Source organism: Anomaloglossus baeobatrachus, unplaced genomic scaffold, assembly GCF_048569485.1.
Source record: "Anomaloglossus baeobatrachus isolate aAnoBae1 unplaced genomic scaffold, aAnoBae1.hap1 Scaffold_413, whole genome shotgun sequence".
Lineage (NCBI taxonomy): Eukaryota > Metazoa > Chordata > Amphibia > Anura > Aromobatidae > Anomaloglossus > Anomaloglossus baeobatrachus.
In genome coordinates, this window is record NW_027443465.1 from 177,185 (window position 1) to 193,225 (window position 16,041).

Consider the following 16,041-nt stretch of genomic DNA (forward strand, 5'->3'; position numbering starts at 1 on the left):
AACGCACCATTCTTCTTGTTTTTGCTCTGCAAAGCAGCCTTTTCAAGGGTTGGCTTGGGTGACAAAATGTCTTGTGTAGGCGTGGGTTTGTCTCCCTCTCGCTCTCTCTCCCTAAGATGTGTCCGGCATAGGCCAGGGTGCCACTCGAGGCCCAAACCAATTCTGGTTATCGCTTCTCGGCCTTTTGGCTAAGATCAAGTGTAGTATCTGTTCTTATCAGTTTAATATCTGATACGTCCCCTATCTGGGGACCATATATTAAATGGATTTTTAGAACAGGGAGATGGAAAAAGAGCTTGCTCTGTCCACTCCACGCATTGACCTGGTATTGCAGTACCTCCAGGAACGGTGCACCCCTTCTTAACCCAGTTTCCAAAAGCAGAACTCGATTCACCTGATTCATATTAGCCCGATTAGCGAATTGAAATGAATTTTTATCTAACACACTTTTTACTTGCTTTATTCATCCAAATAGCAAACTCATCACCACTCAACTTCACCAACTCTGCTATGTCCCGTGCAGTATCTTGTTGTCAGTCTAATCTAGATCATGTGTAATTGAATGGAATAGATCCCTTTTGGACAAAGTGGAGTCAGATGCTGCAGTGACCACAGGTGTGAGAGGATCTACAATTGGCATCTGGTGTTATCTCTCTGCTTCCACTCCAAATAAAGTTACCTGTTGTTACCTGAACGTCAAATACTAAGAATGGGCGGCCTATGAAAGAATTAGTACTTTCATTAAGTATACTAAACCGGCTAATTGGGAATAGACAAACTGTAAAAAGCCTCTGAGAAAGCCCCTCTCTAACCTTTGTTAGTAAGCTTTTCTGTAGCCTGCCTGTTGATGTATTTTCGGTTTGAACAGTGCACAACATGAAGAGACGGAACACTGGCGGCTTGTCACAATGCCCCCCGATGACATCACAATAGCGCTGCTGCCTAGAAAACAAGCTGCGCAGAAGAAGTTGTTCTTTGGGTGGGAGGGTGGGCTAGTGGAAGGAGGGGGCAATCTCTTTTTTTCCCGGGTGGTAGGGGGATGACAGGAGAAGGGAAGCGGGTGGTGAGGAAAGGTACAGAGGGCAGGGTTTGGGGGCTGGAAGAAGGAAAGGGAAAAGATTAGGGTTTGGGGATGATGAAAGGGCTTTCTACGGGTAAGGATGGCAAAGGGTGGCAGTGACGGAAAGTCAGGCAACCTGTCCTGTCCGTCTTTTTGTATCGTGAATTGGAAAGACTGCAAGGGGGAGGGGAGTTGCTTGCGCCCTAAAGGAGGAGTTATTCAGATTCATTGCAGTGGGCGGCGGCTGCAAAACGCACCATTCTTCTTGTTTTTGCTCTGCAAAGCAGCCTTTTCAAGGGTTGGCTTGGGTGACAAAATGTCTTGTGTAGGCGTGGGTTTGTCTCCCTCTCGCTCTCTCTCCCTAAGATGTGTCCGGCATAGGCCAGGGTGCCACTCGAGGCCCAAACCAATTCTGGTTATCGCTTCTCGGCCTTTTGGCTAAGATCAAGTGTAGTATCTGTTCTTATCAGTTTAATATCTGATACGTCCCCTATCTGGGGACCATATATTAAATGGATTTTTAGAACAGGGAGATGGAAAAAGAGCTTGCTCTGTCCACTCCACGCATTGACCTGGTATTGCAGTACCTCCAGGAACGGTGCACCCCTTCTTAACCCAGTTTCCAAAAGCAGAACTCGATTCACCTGATTCATATTAGCCCGATTAGCGAATTGAAATGAATTTTTATCTAACACACTTTTTACTTGCTTTATTCATCCAAATAGCAAACTCATCACCACTCAACTTCACCAACTCTGCTATGTCCCGTGCAGTATCTTGTTGTCAGTCTAATCTAGATCATGTGTAATTGAATGGAATAGATCCCTTTTGGACAAAGTGGAGTCAGATGCTGCAGTGACCACAGGTGTGAGAGGATCTACAATTGGCATCTGGTGTTATCTCTCTGCTTCCACTCCAAATAAAGTTACCTGTTGTTACCTGAACGTCAAATACTAAGAATGGGCGGCCTATGAAAGAATTAGTACTTTCATTAAGTATACTAAACCGGCTAATTGGGAATAGACAAACTGTAAAAAGCCCTCTGAGAAAGCCCCTCTCTAACCTTTGTTAGTAAGCTTTTCTGTAGCCTGCCTGTTGATGTATTTTCGGTTTGAACAGTGCACAACATGAAGAGACGGAACACTGGCGGCTTGTCACAATGCCCCCCGATGACATCACAATAGCGCTGCTGCCTAGAAAACAAGCTGCGCAGAAGAAGTTGTTCTTTGGGTGGGAGGGTGGGCTAGTGGAAGGAGGGGGCAATCTCTTTTTTTCCCGGGTGGTAGGGGGATGACAGGAGAAGGGAAGCGGGTGGTGAGAAAGGTACAGAGGGCAGGGTTTGGGGCCTGGGAAGGAAAGGGAAAAGATTAGGGTTTGGGGATGATGAAAGGGCTTTCTACGGGTAAGGATGGCAAAGGGTGGCAGTGACGGAAAGTCAGGCAACCTGTCCTGTCCGTCTTTTTGTATCGTGAATTGGAAAGACTGCAAGGGGGAGGGAGTTGCTTGCGCCCTAAAGGAGGAGTTATTCAGATTCATTGCAGTGGGCGGCGGCTGCAAAACGCACCATTCTTCTTGTTTTTGCTCTGCAAAGCAGCCTTTTCAAGGGTTGGCTTGGGTGACAAAATGTCTTGTGTAGGCGTGGGTTTGTCTCCCTCTCGCTCTCTCTCCCTAAGATGTGTCCGGCATAGGCCAGGGTGCCACTCGAGGCCCAAACCAATTCTGGTTATCGCTTCTCGGCCTTTTGGCTAAGATCAAGTGTAGTATCTGTTCTTATCAGTTTAATATCTGATACGTCCCCTATCTGGGGACCATATATTAAATGGATTTTTAGAACAGGGAGATGGAAAAAGAGCTTGCTCTGTCCACTCCACGCATTGACCTGGTATTGCAGTACCTCCAGGAACGGTGCACCCCTTCTTAACCCAGTTTCCAAAAGCAGAACTCGATTCACCTGATTCATATTAGCCCGATTAGCGAATTGAAATGAATTTTTATCTAACACACTTTTTACTTGCTTTATTCATCCAAATAGCAAACTCATCACCACTCAACTTCACCAACTCTGCTATGTCCCGTGCAGTATCTTGTTGTCAGTCTAATCTAGATCATGTGTAATTGAATGGAATAGATCCCTTTTGGACAAAGTGGAGTCAGATGCTGCAGTGACCACAGGTGTGAGAGGATCTACAATTGGCATCTGGTGTTATCTCTCTGCTTCCACTCCAAATAAAGTTACCTGTTGTTACCTGAACGTCAAATACTAAGAATGGGCGGCCTATGAAAGAATTAGTACTTTCATTAAGTATACTAAACCGGCTAATTGGGAATAGACAAACTGTAAAAAGCCCTCTGAGAAAGCCCCTCTCTAACCTTTGTTAGTAAGCTTTTCTGTAGCCTGCCTGTTGATGTATTTTCGGTTTGAACAGTGCACAACATGAAGAGACGGAACACTGGCGGCTTGTCACAATGCCCCCCGATGACATCACAATAGCGCTGCTGCCTAGAAAACAAGCTGCGCAGAAGAAGTTGTTCTTTGGGTGGGAGGGTGGGCTAGTGGAAGGAGGGGGCAATCTCTTTTTTTCCCGGGTGGTAGGGGGATGACAGGAGAAGGGAAGCGGGTGGTGAGAAAGGTACAGAGGGCAGGGTTTGGGGGCTGGAAGGAAAGGGAAAAGATTAGGGTTTGGGGATGATGAAAGGGCTTTCTACGGGTAAGGATGGCAAAGGGTGGCAGTGACGGAAAGTCAGGCAACCTGTCCTGTCCGTCTTTTTGTATCGTGAATTGGAAAGACTGCAAGGGGGAGGGGAGTTGCTTGCGCCCTAAAGGAGGAGTTATTCAGATTCATTGCAGTGGGCGGCGGCTGCAAAACGCACCATTCTTCTTGTTTTTGCTCTGCAAAGCAGCCTTTTCAAGGGTTGGCTTGGGTGACAAAATGTCTTGTGTAGGCGTGGGTTTGTCTCCCTCTCGCTCTCTCTCCCTAAGATGTGTCCGGCATAGGCCAGGGTGCCACTCGAGGCCCAAACCAATTCTGGTTATCGCTTCTCGGCCTTTTGGCTAAGATCAAGTGTAGTATCTGTTCTTATCAGTTTAATATCTGATACGTCCCCTATCTGGGGACCATATATTAAATGGATTTTTAGAACAGGGAGATGGAAAAAGAGCTTGCTCTGTCCACTCCACGCATTGACCTGGTATTGCAGTACCTCCAGGAACGGTGCACCCCTTCTTAACCCAGTTTCCAAAAGCAGAACTCGATTCACCTGATTCATATTAGCCCGATTAGCGAATTGAAATGAATTTTTATCTAACACACTTTTTACTTGCTTTATTCATCCAAATAGCAAACTCATCACCACTCAACTTCACCAACTCTGCTATGTCCCGTGCAGTATCTTGTTGTCAGTCTAATCTAGATCATGTGTAATTGAATGGAATAGATCCCTTTTGGACAAAGTGGAGTCAGATGCTGCAGTGACCACAGGTGTGAGAGGATCTACAATTGGCATCTGGTGTTATCTCTCTGCTTCCACTCCAAATAAAGTTACCTGTTGTTACCTGAACGTCAAATACTAAGAATGGGCGGCCTATGAAAGAATTAGTACTTTCATTAAGTATACTAAACCGGCTAATTGGGAATAGACAAACTGTAAAAAGCCCTCTGAGAAAGCCCCTCTCTAACCTTTGTTAGTAAGCTTTTCTGTAGCCTGCCTGTTGATGTATTTTCGGTTTGAACAGTGCACAACATGAAGAGACGGAACACTGGCGGCTTGTCACAATGCCCCCCGATGACATCACAATAGCGCTGCTGCCTAGAAAACAAGCTGCGCAGAAGAAGTTGTTCTTTGGGTGGGAGGGTGGGCTAGTGGAAGGAGGGGGCAATCTCTTTTTTTCCCGGGTGGTAGGGGGATGACAGGAGAAGGGAAGCGGGTGGTGAGAAAGGTACAGAGGGCAGGGTTTGGGGGCTGGGAAGGAAAGGGAAAAGATTAGGGTTTGGGGATGATGAAAGGGCTTTCTACGGGTAAGGATGGCAAAGGGTGGCAGTGACGGAAAGTCAGGCAACCTGTCCTGTCCGTCTTTTTGTATCGTGAATTGGAAAGACTGCAAGGGGGAGGGGAGTTGCTTGCGCCCTAAAGGAGGAGTTATTCAGATTCATTGCAGTGGGCGGCGGCTGCAAAACGCACCATTCTTCTTGTTTTTGCTCTGCAAAGCAGCCTTTTCAAGGGTTGGCTTGGGTGACAAAATGTCTTGTGTAGGCGTGGGTTTGTCTCCCTCTCGCTCTCTCTCCCTAAGATGTGTCCGGCATAGGCCAGGGTGCCACTCGAGGCCCAAACCAATTCTGGTTATCGCTTCTCGGCCTTTTGGCTAAGATCAAGTGTAGTATCTGTTCTTATCAGTTTAATATCTGATACGTCCCCTATCTGGGGACCATATATTAAATGGATTTTTAGAACAGGGAGATGGAAAAAGAGCTTGCTCTGTCCACTCCACGCATTGACCTGGTATTGCAGTACCTCCAGGAACGGTGCACCCCTTCTTAACCCAGTTTCCAAAAGCAGAACTCGATTCACCTGATTCATATTAGCCCGATTAGCGAATTGAAATGAATTTTTATCTAACACACTTTTTACTTGCTTTATTCATCCAAATAGCAAACTCATCACCACTCAACTTCACCAACTCTGCTATGTCCCGTGCAGTATCTTGTTGTCAGTCTAATCTAGATCATGTGTAATTGAATGGAATAGATCCCTTTTGGACAAAGTGGAGTCAGATGCTGCAGTGACCACAGGTGTGAGAGGATCTACAATTGGCATCTGGTGTTATCTCTCTGCTTCCACTCCAAATAAAGTTACCTGTTGTTACCTGAACGTCAAATACTAAGAATGGGCGGCCTATGAAAGAATTAGTACTTTCATTAAGTATACTAAACCGGCTAATTGGGAATAGACAAACTGTAAAAAGCCCTCTGAGAAAGCCCCTCTCTAACCTTTGTTAGTAAGCTTTTCTGTAGCCTGCCTGTTGATGTATTTTCGGTTTGAACAGTGCACAACATGAAGAGACGGAACACTGGCGGCTTGTCACAATGCCCCCCGATGACATCACAATAGCGCTGCTGCCTAGAAAACAAGCTGCGCAGAAGAAGTTGTTCTTTGGGTGGGAGGGTGGGCTAGTGGAAGGAGGGGGCAATCTCTTTTTTTCCCGGGTGGTAGGGGGATGACAGGAGAAGGGAAGCGGGTGGTGAGAAAGGTACAGAGGGCAGGGTTTGGGGGCTGGGAAGGAAAGGGAAAAGATTAGGGTTTGGGGATGATGAAAGGGCTTTCTACGGGTAAGGATGGCAAAGGGTGGCAGTGACGGAAAGTCAGGCAACCTGTCCTGTCCGTCTTTTTGTATCGTGAATTGGAAAGACTGCAAGGGGGAGGGGAGTTGCTTGCGCCCTAAAGGAGGAGTTATTCAGATTCATTGCAGTGGGCGGCGGCTGCAAAACGCACCATTCTTCTTGTTTTTGCTCTGCAAAGCAGCCTTTTCAAGGGTTGGCTTGGGTGACAAAATGTCTTGTGTAGGCGTGGGTTTGTCTCCCTCTCGCTCTCTCTCCCTAAGATGTGTCCGGCATAGGCCAGGGTGCCACTCGAGGCCCAAACCAATTCTGGTTATCGCTTCTCGGCCTTTTGGCTAAGATCAAGTGTAGTATCTGTTCTTATCAGTTTAATATCTGATACGTCCCCTATCTGGGGACCATATATTAAATGGATTTTTAGAACAGGGAGATGGAAAAAGAGCTTGCTCTGTCCACTCCACGCATTGACCTGGTATTGCAGTACCTCCAGGAACGGTGCACCCCTTCTTAACCCAGTTTCCAAAAGCAGAACTCGATTCACCTGATTCATATTAGCCCGATTAGCGAATTGAAATGAATTTTTATCTAACACACTTTTTACTTGCTTTATTCATCCAAATAGCAAACTCATCACCACTCAACTTCACCAACTCTGCTATGTCCCGTGCAGTATCTTGTTGTCAGTCTAATCTAGATCATGTGTAATTGAATGGAATAGATCCCTTTTGGACAAAGTGGAGTCAGATGCTGCAGTGACCACAGGTGTGAGAGGATCTACAATTGGCATCTGGTGTTATCTCTCTGCTTCCACTCCAAATAAAGTTACCTGTTGTTACCTGAACGTCAAATACTAAGAATGGGCGGCCTATGAAAGAATTAGTACTTTCATTAAGTATACTAAACCGGCTAATTGGGAATAGACAAACTGTAAAAAGCCCTCTGAGAAAGCCCCTCTCTAACCTTTGTTAGTAAGCTTTTCTGTAGCCTGCCTGTTGATGTATTTTCGGTTTGAACAGTGCACAACATGAAGAGACGGAACACTGGCGGCTTGTCACAATGCCCCCCGATGACATCACAATAGCGCTGCTGCCTAGAAAACAAGCTGCGCAGAAGAAGTTGTTCTTTGGGTGGGAGGGTGGGCTAGTGGAAGGAGGGGGCAATCTCTTTTTTTCCCGGGTGGTAGGGGGATGACAGGAGAAGGGAAGCGGGTGGTGAGAAAGGTACAGAGGGCAGGGTTTGGGGGCTGGGAAGGAAAGGGAAAAGATTAGGGTTTGGGGATGATGAAAGGGCTTTCTACGGGTAAGGATGGCAAAGGGTGGCAGTGACGGAAAGTCAGGCAACCTGTCCTGTCCGTCTTTTTGTATCGTGAATTGGAAAGACTGCAAGGGGGAGGGGAGTTGCTTGCGCCCTAAAGGAGGAGTTATTCAGATTCATTGCAGTGGGCGGCGGCTGCAAAACGCACCATTCTTCTTGTTTTTGCTCTGCAAAGCAGCCTTTTCAAGGGTTGGCTTGGGTGACAAAATGTCTTGTGTAGGCGTGGGTTTGTCTCCCTCTCGCTCTCTCTCCCTAAGATGTGTCCGGCATAGGCCAGGGTGCCACTCGAGGCCCAAACCAATTCTGGTTATCGCTTCTCGGCCTTTTGGCTAAGATCAAGTGTAGTATCTGTTCTTATCAGTTTAATATCTGATACGTCCCCTATCTGGGGACCATATATTAAATGGATTTTTAGAACAGGGAGATGGAAAAAGAGCTTGCTCTGTCCACTCCACGCATTGACCTGGTATTGCAGTACCTCCAGGAACGGTGCACCCCTTCTTAACCCAGTTTCCAAAAGCAGAACTCGATTCACCTGATTCATATTAGCCCGATTAGCGAATTGAAATGAATTTTTATCTAACACACTTTTTACTTGCTTTATTCATCCAAATAGCAAACTCATCACCACTCAACTTCACCAACTCTGCTATGTCCCGTGCAGTATCTTGTTGTCAGTCTAATCTAGATCATGTGTAATTGAATGGAATAGATCCCTTTTGGACAAAGTGGAGTCAGATGCTGCAGTGACCACAGGTGTGAGAGGATCTACAATTGGCATCTGGTGTTATCTCTCTGCTTCCACTCCAAATAAAGTTACCTGTTGTTACCTGAACGTCAAATACTAAGAATGGGCGGCCTATGAAAGAATTAGTACTTTCATTAAGTATACTAAACCGGCTAATTGGGAATAGACAAACTGTAAAAAGCCCTCTGAGAAAGCCCCTCTCTAACCTTTGTTAGTAAGCTTTTCTGTAGCCTGCCTGTTGATGTATTTTCGGTTTGAACAGTGCACAACATGAAGAGACGGAACACTGGCGGCTTGTCACAATGCCCCCCGATGACATCACAATAGCGCTGCTGCCTAGAAAACAAGCTGCGCAGAAGAAGTTGTTCTTTGGGTGGGAGGGTGGGCTAGTGGAAGGAGGGGGCAATCTCTTTTTTTCCCGGGTGGTAGGGGGATGACAGGAGAAGGGAAGCGGGTGGTGAGAAAGGTACAGAGGGCAGGGTTTGGGGGCTGGGAAGGAAAGGGAAAAGATTAGGGTTTGGGGATGATGAAAGGGCTTTCTACGGGTAAGGATGGCAAAGGGTGGCAGTGACGGAAAGTCAGGCAACCTGTCCTGTCCGTCTTTTTGTATCGTGAATTGGAAAGACTGCAAGGGGGAGGGGAGTTGCTTGCGCCCTAAAGGAGGAGTTATTCAGATTCATTGCAGTGGGCGGCGGCTGCAAAACGCACCATTCTTCTTGTTTTTGCTCTGCAAAGCAGCCTTTTCAAGGGTTGGCTTGGGTGACAAAATGTCTTGTGTAGGCGTGGGTTTGTCTCCCTCTCGCTCTCTCTCCCTAAGATGTGTCCGGCATAGGCCAGGGTGCCACTCGAGGCCCAAACCAATTCTGGTTATCGCTTCTCGGCCTTTTGGCTAAGATCAAGTGTAGTATCTGTTCTTATCAGTTTAATATCTGATACGTCCCCTATCTGGGGACCATATATTAAATGGATTTTTAGAACAGGGAGATGGAAAAAGAGCTTGCTCTGTCCACTCCACGCATTGACCTGGTATTGCAGTATCTCCAGGAACGGTGCACCCCTTCTTAACCCAGTTTCCAAAAGCAGAACTCGATTCACCTGATTCATATTAGCCCGATTAGCGAATTGAAATGAATTTTTATCTAACACACTTTTTACTTGCTTTATTCATCCAAATAGCAAACTCATCACCACTCAACTTCACCAACTCTGCTATGTCCCGTGCAGTATCTTGTTGTCAGTCTAATCTAGATCATGTGTAATTGAATGGAATAGATCCCTTTTGGACAAAGTGGAGTCAGATGCTGCAGTGACCACAGGTGTGAGAGGATCTACAATTGGCATCTGGTGTTATCTCTCTGCTTCCACTCCAAATAAAGTTACCTGTTGTTACCTGAACGTCAAATACTAAGAATGGGCGGCCTATGAAAGAATTAGTACTTTCATTAAGTATACTAAACCGGCTAATTGGGAATAGACAAACTGTAAAAAGCCCTCTGAGAAAGCCCCTCTCTAACCTTTGTTAGTAAGCTTTTCTGTAGCCTGCCTGTTGATGTATTTTCGGTTTGAACAGTGCACAACATGAAGAGACGGAACACTGGCGGCTTGTCACAATGCCCCCCGATGACATCACAATAGCGCTGCTGCCTAGAAAACAAGCTGCGCAGAAGAAGTTGTTCTTTGGGTGGGAGGGTGGGCTAGTGGAAGGAGGGGGCAATCTCTTTTTTTCCCGGGTGGTAGGGGGATGACAGGAGAAGGGAAGCGGGTGGTGAGAAAGGTACAGAGGGCAGGGTTTGGGGGCTGGGAAGGAAAGGGAAAAGATTAGGGTTTGGGGATGATGAAAGGGCTTTCTACGGGTAAGGATGGCAAAGGGTGGCAGTGACGGAAAGTCAGGCAACCTGTCCTGTCCGTCTTTTTGTATCGTGAATTGGAAAGACTGCAAGGGGGAGGGGAGTTGCTTGCGCCCTAAAGGAGGAGTTATTCAGATTCATTGCAGTGGGCGGCGGCTGCAAAACGCACCATTCTTCTTGTTTTTGCTCTGCAAAGCAGCCTTTTCAAGGGTTGGCTTGGGTGACAAAATGTCTTGTGTAGGCGTGGGTTTGTCTCCCTCTCGCTCTCTCTCCCTAAGATGTGTCCGGCATAGGCCAGGGTGCCACTCGAGGCCCAAACCAATTCTGGTTATCGCTTCTCGGCCTTTTGGCTAAGATCAAGTGTAGTATCTGTTCTTATCAGTTTAATATCTGATACGTCCCCTATCTGGGGACCATATATTAAATGGATTTTTAGAACAGGGAGATGGAAAAAGAGCTTGCTCTGTCCACTCCACGCATTGACCTGGTATTGCAGTACCTCCAGGAACGGTGCACCCCTTCTTAACCCAGTTTCCAAAAGCAGAACTCGATTCACCTGATTCATATTAGCCCGATTAGCGAATTGAAATGAATTTTTATCTAACACACTTTTTACTTGCTTTATTCATCCAAATAGCAAACTCATCACCACTCAACTTCACCAACTCTGCTATGTCCCGTGCAGTATCTTGTTGTCAGTCTAATCTAGATCATGTGTAATTGAATGGAATAGATCCCTTTTGGACAAAGTGGAGTCAGATGCTGCAGTGACCACAGGTGTGAGAGGATCTACAATTGGCATCTGGTGTTATCTCTCTGCTTCCACTCCAAATAAAGTTACCTGTTGTTACCTGAACGTCAAATACTAAGAATGGGCGGCCTATGAAAGAATTAGTACTTTCATTAAGTATACTAAACCGGCTAATTGGGAATAGACAAACTGTAAAAAGCCCTCTGAGAAAGCCCCTCTCTAACCTTTGTTAGTAAGCTTTTCTGTAGCCTGCCTGTTGATGTATTTTCGGTTTGAACAGTGCACAACATGAAGAGACGGAACACTGGCGGCTTGTCACAATGCCCCCCGATGACATCACAATAGCGCTGCTGCCTAGAAAACAAGCTGCGCAGAAGAAGTTGTTCTTTGGGTGGGAGGGTGGGCTAGTGGAAGGAGGGGGCAATCTCTTTTTTTCCCGGGTGGTAGGGGGATGACAGGAGAAGGGAAGCGGGTGGTGAGAAAGGTACAGAGGGCAGGGTTTGGGGGCTGGGAAGGAAAGGGAAAAGATTAGGGTTTGGGGATGATGAAAGGGCTTTCTACGGGTAAGGATGGCAAAGGGTGGCAGTGACGGAAAGTCAGGCAACCTGTCCTGTCCGTCTTTTTGTATCGTGAATTGGAAAGACTGCAAGGGGGAGGGGAGTTGCTTGCGCCCTAAAGGAGGAGTTATTCAGATTCATTGCAGTGGGCGGCGGCTGCAAAACGCACCATTCTTCTTGTTTTTGCTCTGCAAAGCAGCCTTTTCAAGGGTTGGCTTGGGTGACAAAATGTCTTGTGTAGGCGTGGGTTTGTCTCCCTCTCGCTCTCTCTCCCTAAGATGTGTCCGGCATAGGCCAGGGTGCCACTCGAGGCCCAAACCAATTCTGGTTATCGCTTCTCGGCCTTTTGGCTAAGATCAAGTGTAGTATCTGTTCTTATCAGTTTAATATCTGATACGTCCCCTATCTGGGGACCATATATTAAATGGATTTTTAGAACAGGGAGATGGAAAAAGAGCTTGCTCTGTCCACTCCACGCATTGACCTGGTATTGCAGTACCTCCAGGAACGGTGCACCCCTTCTTAACCCAGTTTCCAAAAGCAGAACTCGATTCACCTGATTCATATTAGCCCGATTAGCGAATTGAAATGAATTTTTATCTAACACACTTTTTACTTGCTTTATTCATCCAAATAGCAAACTCATCACCACTCAACTTCACCAACTCTGCTATGTCCCGTGCAGTATCTTGTTGTCAGTCTAATCTAGATCATGTGTAATTGAATGGAATAGATCCCTTTTGGACAAAGTGGAGTCAGATGCTGCAGTGACCACAGGTGTGAGAGGATCTACAATTGGCATCTGGTGTTATCTCTCTGCTTCCACTCCAAATAAAGTTACCTGTTGTTACCTGAACGTCAAATACTAAGAATGGGCGGCCTATGAAAGAATTAGTACTTTCATTAAGTATACTAAACCGGCTAATTGGGAATAGACAAACTGTAAAAAGCCCTCTGAGAAAGCCCCTCTCTAACCATTGTTAGTAAGCTTTTCTGTAGCCTGCCTGTTGATGTATTTTCGGTTTGAACAGTGCACAACATGAAGAGACGGAACACTGGCGGCTTGTCACAATGCCCCCCGATGACATCACAATAGCGCTGCTGCCTAGAAAACAAGCTGCGCAGAAGAAGTTGTTCTTTGGGTGGGAGGGTGGGCTAGTGGAAGGAGGGGGCAATCTCTTTTTTTCCCGGGTGGTAGGGGGATGACAGGAGAAGGGAAGCGGGTGGTGAGAAAGGTACAGAGGGCAGGGTTTGGGGGCTGGGAAGGAAAGGGAAAAGATTAGGGTTTGGGGATGATGAAAGGGCTTTCTACGGGTAAGGATGGCAAAGGGTGGCAGTGACGGAAAGTCAGGCAACCTGTCCTGTCCGTCTTTTTGTATCGTGAATTGGAAAGACTGCAAGGGGGAGGGGAGTTGCTTGCGCCCTAAAGGAGGAGTTATTCAGATTCATTGCAGTGGGCGGCGGCTGCAAAACGCACCATTCTTCTTGTTTTTGCTCTGCAAAGCAGCCTTTTCAAGGGTTGGCTTGGGTGACAAAATGTCTTGTGTAGGCGTGGGTTTGTCTCCCTCTCGCTCTCTCTCCCTAAGATGTGTCCGGCATAGGCCAGGGTGCCACTCGAGGCCCAAACCAATTCTGGTTATCGCTTCTCGGCCTTTTGGCTAAGATCAAGTGTAGTATCTGTTCTTATCAGTTTAATATCTGATACGTCCCCTATCTGGGGACCATATATTAAATGGATTTTTAGAACAGGGAGATGGAAAAAGAGCTTGCTCTGTCCACTCCACGCATTGACCTGGTATTGCAGTACCTCCAGGAACGGTGCACCCCTTCTTAACCCAGTTTCCAAAAGCAGAACTCGATTCACCTGATTCATATTAGCCCGATTAGCGAATTGAAATGAATTTTTATCTAACACACTTTTTACTTGCTTTATTCATCCAAATAGCAAACTCATCACCACTCAACTTCACCAACTCTGCTATGTCCCGTGCAGTATCTTGTTGTCAGTCTAATCTAGATCATGTGTAATTGAATGGAATAGATCCCTTTTGGACAAAGTGGAGTCAGATGCTGCAGTGACCACAGGTGTGAGAGGATCTACAATTGGCATCTGGTGTTATCTCTCTGCTTCCACTCCAAATAAAGTTACCTGTTGTTACCTGAACGTCAAATACTAAGAATGGGCGGCCTATGAAAGAATTAGTACTTTCATTAAGTATACTAAACCGGCTAATTGGGAATAGACAAACTGTAAAAAGCCCTCTGAGAAAGCCCCTCTCTAACCTTTGTTAGTAAGCTTTTCTGTAGCCTGCCTGTTGATGTATTTTCGGTTTGAACAGTGCACAACATGAAGAGACGGAACACTGGCGGCTTGTCACAATGCCCCCCGATGACATCACAATAGCGCTGCTGCCTAGAAAACAAGCTGCGCAGAAGAAGTTGTTCTTTGGGTGGGAGGGTGGGCTAGTGGAAGGAGGGGGCAATCTCTTTTTTTCCCGGGTGGTAGGGGGATGACAGGAGAAGGGAAGTGGGTGGTGAGAAAGGTACAGAGGGCAGGGTTTGGGGGCTGGGAAGGAAAGGGAAAAGATTAGGGTTTGGGGATGATGAAAGGGCTTTCTACGGGTAAGGATGGCAAAGGGTGGCAGTGACGGAAAGTCAGGCAACCTGTCCTGTCCGTCTTTTTGTATCGTGAATTGGAAAGACTGCAAGGGGGAGGGGAGTTGCTTGCGCCCTAAAGGAGGAGTTATTCAGATTCATTGCAGTGGGCGGCGGCTGCAAAACGCACCATTCTTCTTGTTTTTGCTCTGCAAAGCAGCCTTTTCAAGGGTTGGCTTGGGTGACAAAATGTCTTGTGTAGGCGTGGGTTTGTCTCCCTCTCGCTCTCTCTCCCTAAGATGTGTCCGGCATAGGCCAGGGTGCCACTCGAGGCCCAAACCAATTCTGGTTATCGCTTCTCGGCCTTTTGGCTAAGATCAAGTGTAGTGTTGTTCGAAGAGGTGGTTTAAGCTCCAGGCCACCTTAGTACAATGATACAATGCACACTGGAAGGTTGCGCTTGCTAGTACTCTGGGTGGATAGTATATTCATCTAGTGGAAAACATGGCCCTACCAGGATCGAGGCTATTAGACTGAGTAAGGATGGGGGGCTATGGTACAACGTGCCCCAGGACTGACGACCCTGGAGTGAGTCTGAGCTTGCTGGCTTGGGACCCCGGCAAGCCTTGGGCTCTGTAGCACACCGTACCTTGCCTTTTCATACTTTTTGAGCATATTACCCTATCCCGGCCTTCTGGCTAGGAAGGGAAATTTTTATAATCCCGGTCGGAGGTCTGGTCAGCTTTGGGCTGAGAAACTAACACCCGGTTGGAGGTCCGGGTCAGCTTCGGCTGAGAAACCAACACCCGGTTGGAGGTCTGGGTCAGCTTCGGCTGAGAAACCAACACCCGGTTGGAGGTCCGGTTAGCCTTGGGCTGAAAAACCAACACCGGTTGACGGTCCGGGCAGTTTCGGCTGCGAAACCAACAACTAGTAGCTCTCTACTCCACTTGGGTAAGATGCCTGGGTGGACGCTGGGAGCAACGACAAGGCTCAACCAGGCTTCGGCTTGGGGGAGCACCGAAGATCCCTGACCCTTGCTGTGGCCTTCTGGCTCGGAGGGACGGGGTTGATTTTTGGGGACCCTCTCCTCACGGTGGGGTCCACACGAATCCTAGCCTTTGCACTGTTTTTGGTGTGACTTCGGTCATGCATTTTTTGTGGTGCTTTGGAAAGCTTCATTAAATCAAATCTGTTCTTATCAGTTTAATATCTGATACGTCCCCTATCTGGGGACCATATATTAAATGGATTTTTAGAACAGGGAGATGGAAAAAGAGCTTGCTCTGTCCACTCCACGCATTGACCTGGTATTGCAGTACCTCCAGGAACGGTGCACCCCTTCTTAACCCAGTTTCCAAAAGCAGAACTCGATTCACCTGATTCATATTAGCCCGATTAGCGAATTGAAATGAATTTTTATCTAACACACTTTTTACTTGCTTTATTCATCCAAATAGCAAACTCATCACCACTCAACTTCACCAACTCTGCTATGTCCCGTGCAGTATCTTGTTGTCAGTCTAATCTAGATCATGTGTAATTGAATGGAATAGATCCCTTTTGGACAAAGTGGAGTCAGATGCTGCAGTGACCACAGGTGTGAGAGGATCTACAATTGGCATCTGGTGTTATCTCTCTGCTTCCACTCCAAATAAAGTTACCTGTTGTTACCTGAACGTCAAATACTAAGAATGGGCGGCCTATGAAAGAATTAGTACTTTCATTAAGTATACTAAACCGGCTAATTGGGAATAGACAAACTGTAAAAAGCCCTCTGAGAAAGCCCCTCTCTAACCTTTGTTAGTAAGCTTTTCTGTAGCCTGCCTGTTGATG

The 16,041-nt window shown here is 46.9% G+C and overlaps 12 non-coding genes across 12 annotated transcripts; all 12 read left to right on the plus strand.

The window, feature by feature from the left end:
* Positions 1-168: 168 nt before the first annotated feature.
* Positions 169-359, plus strand: LOC142277730 (U2 spliceosomal RNA). The gene has a single exon (XR_012740844.1). It is a non-coding gene; the product is annotated as a U2 spliceosomal RNA (small nuclear RNA).
* Positions 360-1,478: 1,119 nt separating this feature from the next.
* LOC142277731 (U2 spliceosomal RNA) lies at positions 1,479-1,669 on the plus strand. Its single transcript, XR_012740845.1, has one exon. It is a non-coding gene; the product is annotated as a U2 spliceosomal RNA (small nuclear RNA).
* Positions 1,670-2,785: 1,116 nt separating this feature from the next.
* Positions 2,786-2,976, plus strand: LOC142277732 (U2 spliceosomal RNA). The gene has a single exon (XR_012740846.1). It is a non-coding gene; the product is annotated as a U2 spliceosomal RNA (small nuclear RNA).
* A 1,116-nt stretch (positions 2,977-4,092) lies between these two features.
* LOC142277734 (U2 spliceosomal RNA) lies at positions 4,093-4,283 on the plus strand. The gene has a single exon (XR_012740848.1). It is a non-coding gene; the product is annotated as a U2 spliceosomal RNA (small nuclear RNA).
* Positions 4,284-5,400: 1,117 nt separating this feature from the next.
* Positions 5,401-5,591, plus strand: LOC142277735 (U2 spliceosomal RNA). The gene has a single exon (XR_012740849.1). It is a non-coding gene; the product is annotated as a U2 spliceosomal RNA (small nuclear RNA).
* Positions 5,592-6,708: 1,117 nt separating this feature from the next.
* Positions 6,709-6,899, plus strand: LOC142277736 (U2 spliceosomal RNA). Its single transcript, XR_012740850.1, has one exon. It is a non-coding gene; the product is annotated as a U2 spliceosomal RNA (small nuclear RNA).
* A 1,117-nt stretch (positions 6,900-8,016) lies between these two features.
* LOC142277737 (U2 spliceosomal RNA) lies at positions 8,017-8,207 on the plus strand. The gene has a single exon (XR_012740851.1). It is a non-coding gene; the product is annotated as a U2 spliceosomal RNA (small nuclear RNA).
* Positions 8,208-9,324: 1,117 nt separating this feature from the next.
* On the plus strand, positions 9,325-9,515 carry LOC142277810 (U2 spliceosomal RNA). Its single transcript, XR_012740916.1, has one exon. It is a non-coding gene; the product is annotated as a U2 spliceosomal RNA (small nuclear RNA).
* Positions 9,516-10,632: 1,117 nt separating this feature from the next.
* LOC142277738 (U2 spliceosomal RNA) lies at positions 10,633-10,823 on the plus strand. The gene has a single exon (XR_012740852.1). It is a non-coding gene; the product is annotated as a U2 spliceosomal RNA (small nuclear RNA).
* Positions 10,824-11,940: 1,117 nt separating this feature from the next.
* LOC142277739 (U2 spliceosomal RNA) lies at positions 11,941-12,131 on the plus strand. The gene has a single exon (XR_012740853.1). It is a non-coding gene; the product is annotated as a U2 spliceosomal RNA (small nuclear RNA).
* Positions 12,132-13,248: 1,117 nt separating this feature from the next.
* Positions 13,249-13,439, plus strand: LOC142277741 (U2 spliceosomal RNA). Its single transcript, XR_012740854.1, has one exon. It is a non-coding gene; the product is annotated as a U2 spliceosomal RNA (small nuclear RNA).
* Positions 13,440-15,354: 1,915 nt separating this feature from the next.
* Positions 15,355-15,549, plus strand: LOC142277828 (U2 spliceosomal RNA). Its single transcript, XR_012740931.1, has one exon. It is a non-coding gene; the product is annotated as a U2 spliceosomal RNA (small nuclear RNA).
* Positions 15,550-16,041: the final 492 nt, after the last annotated feature.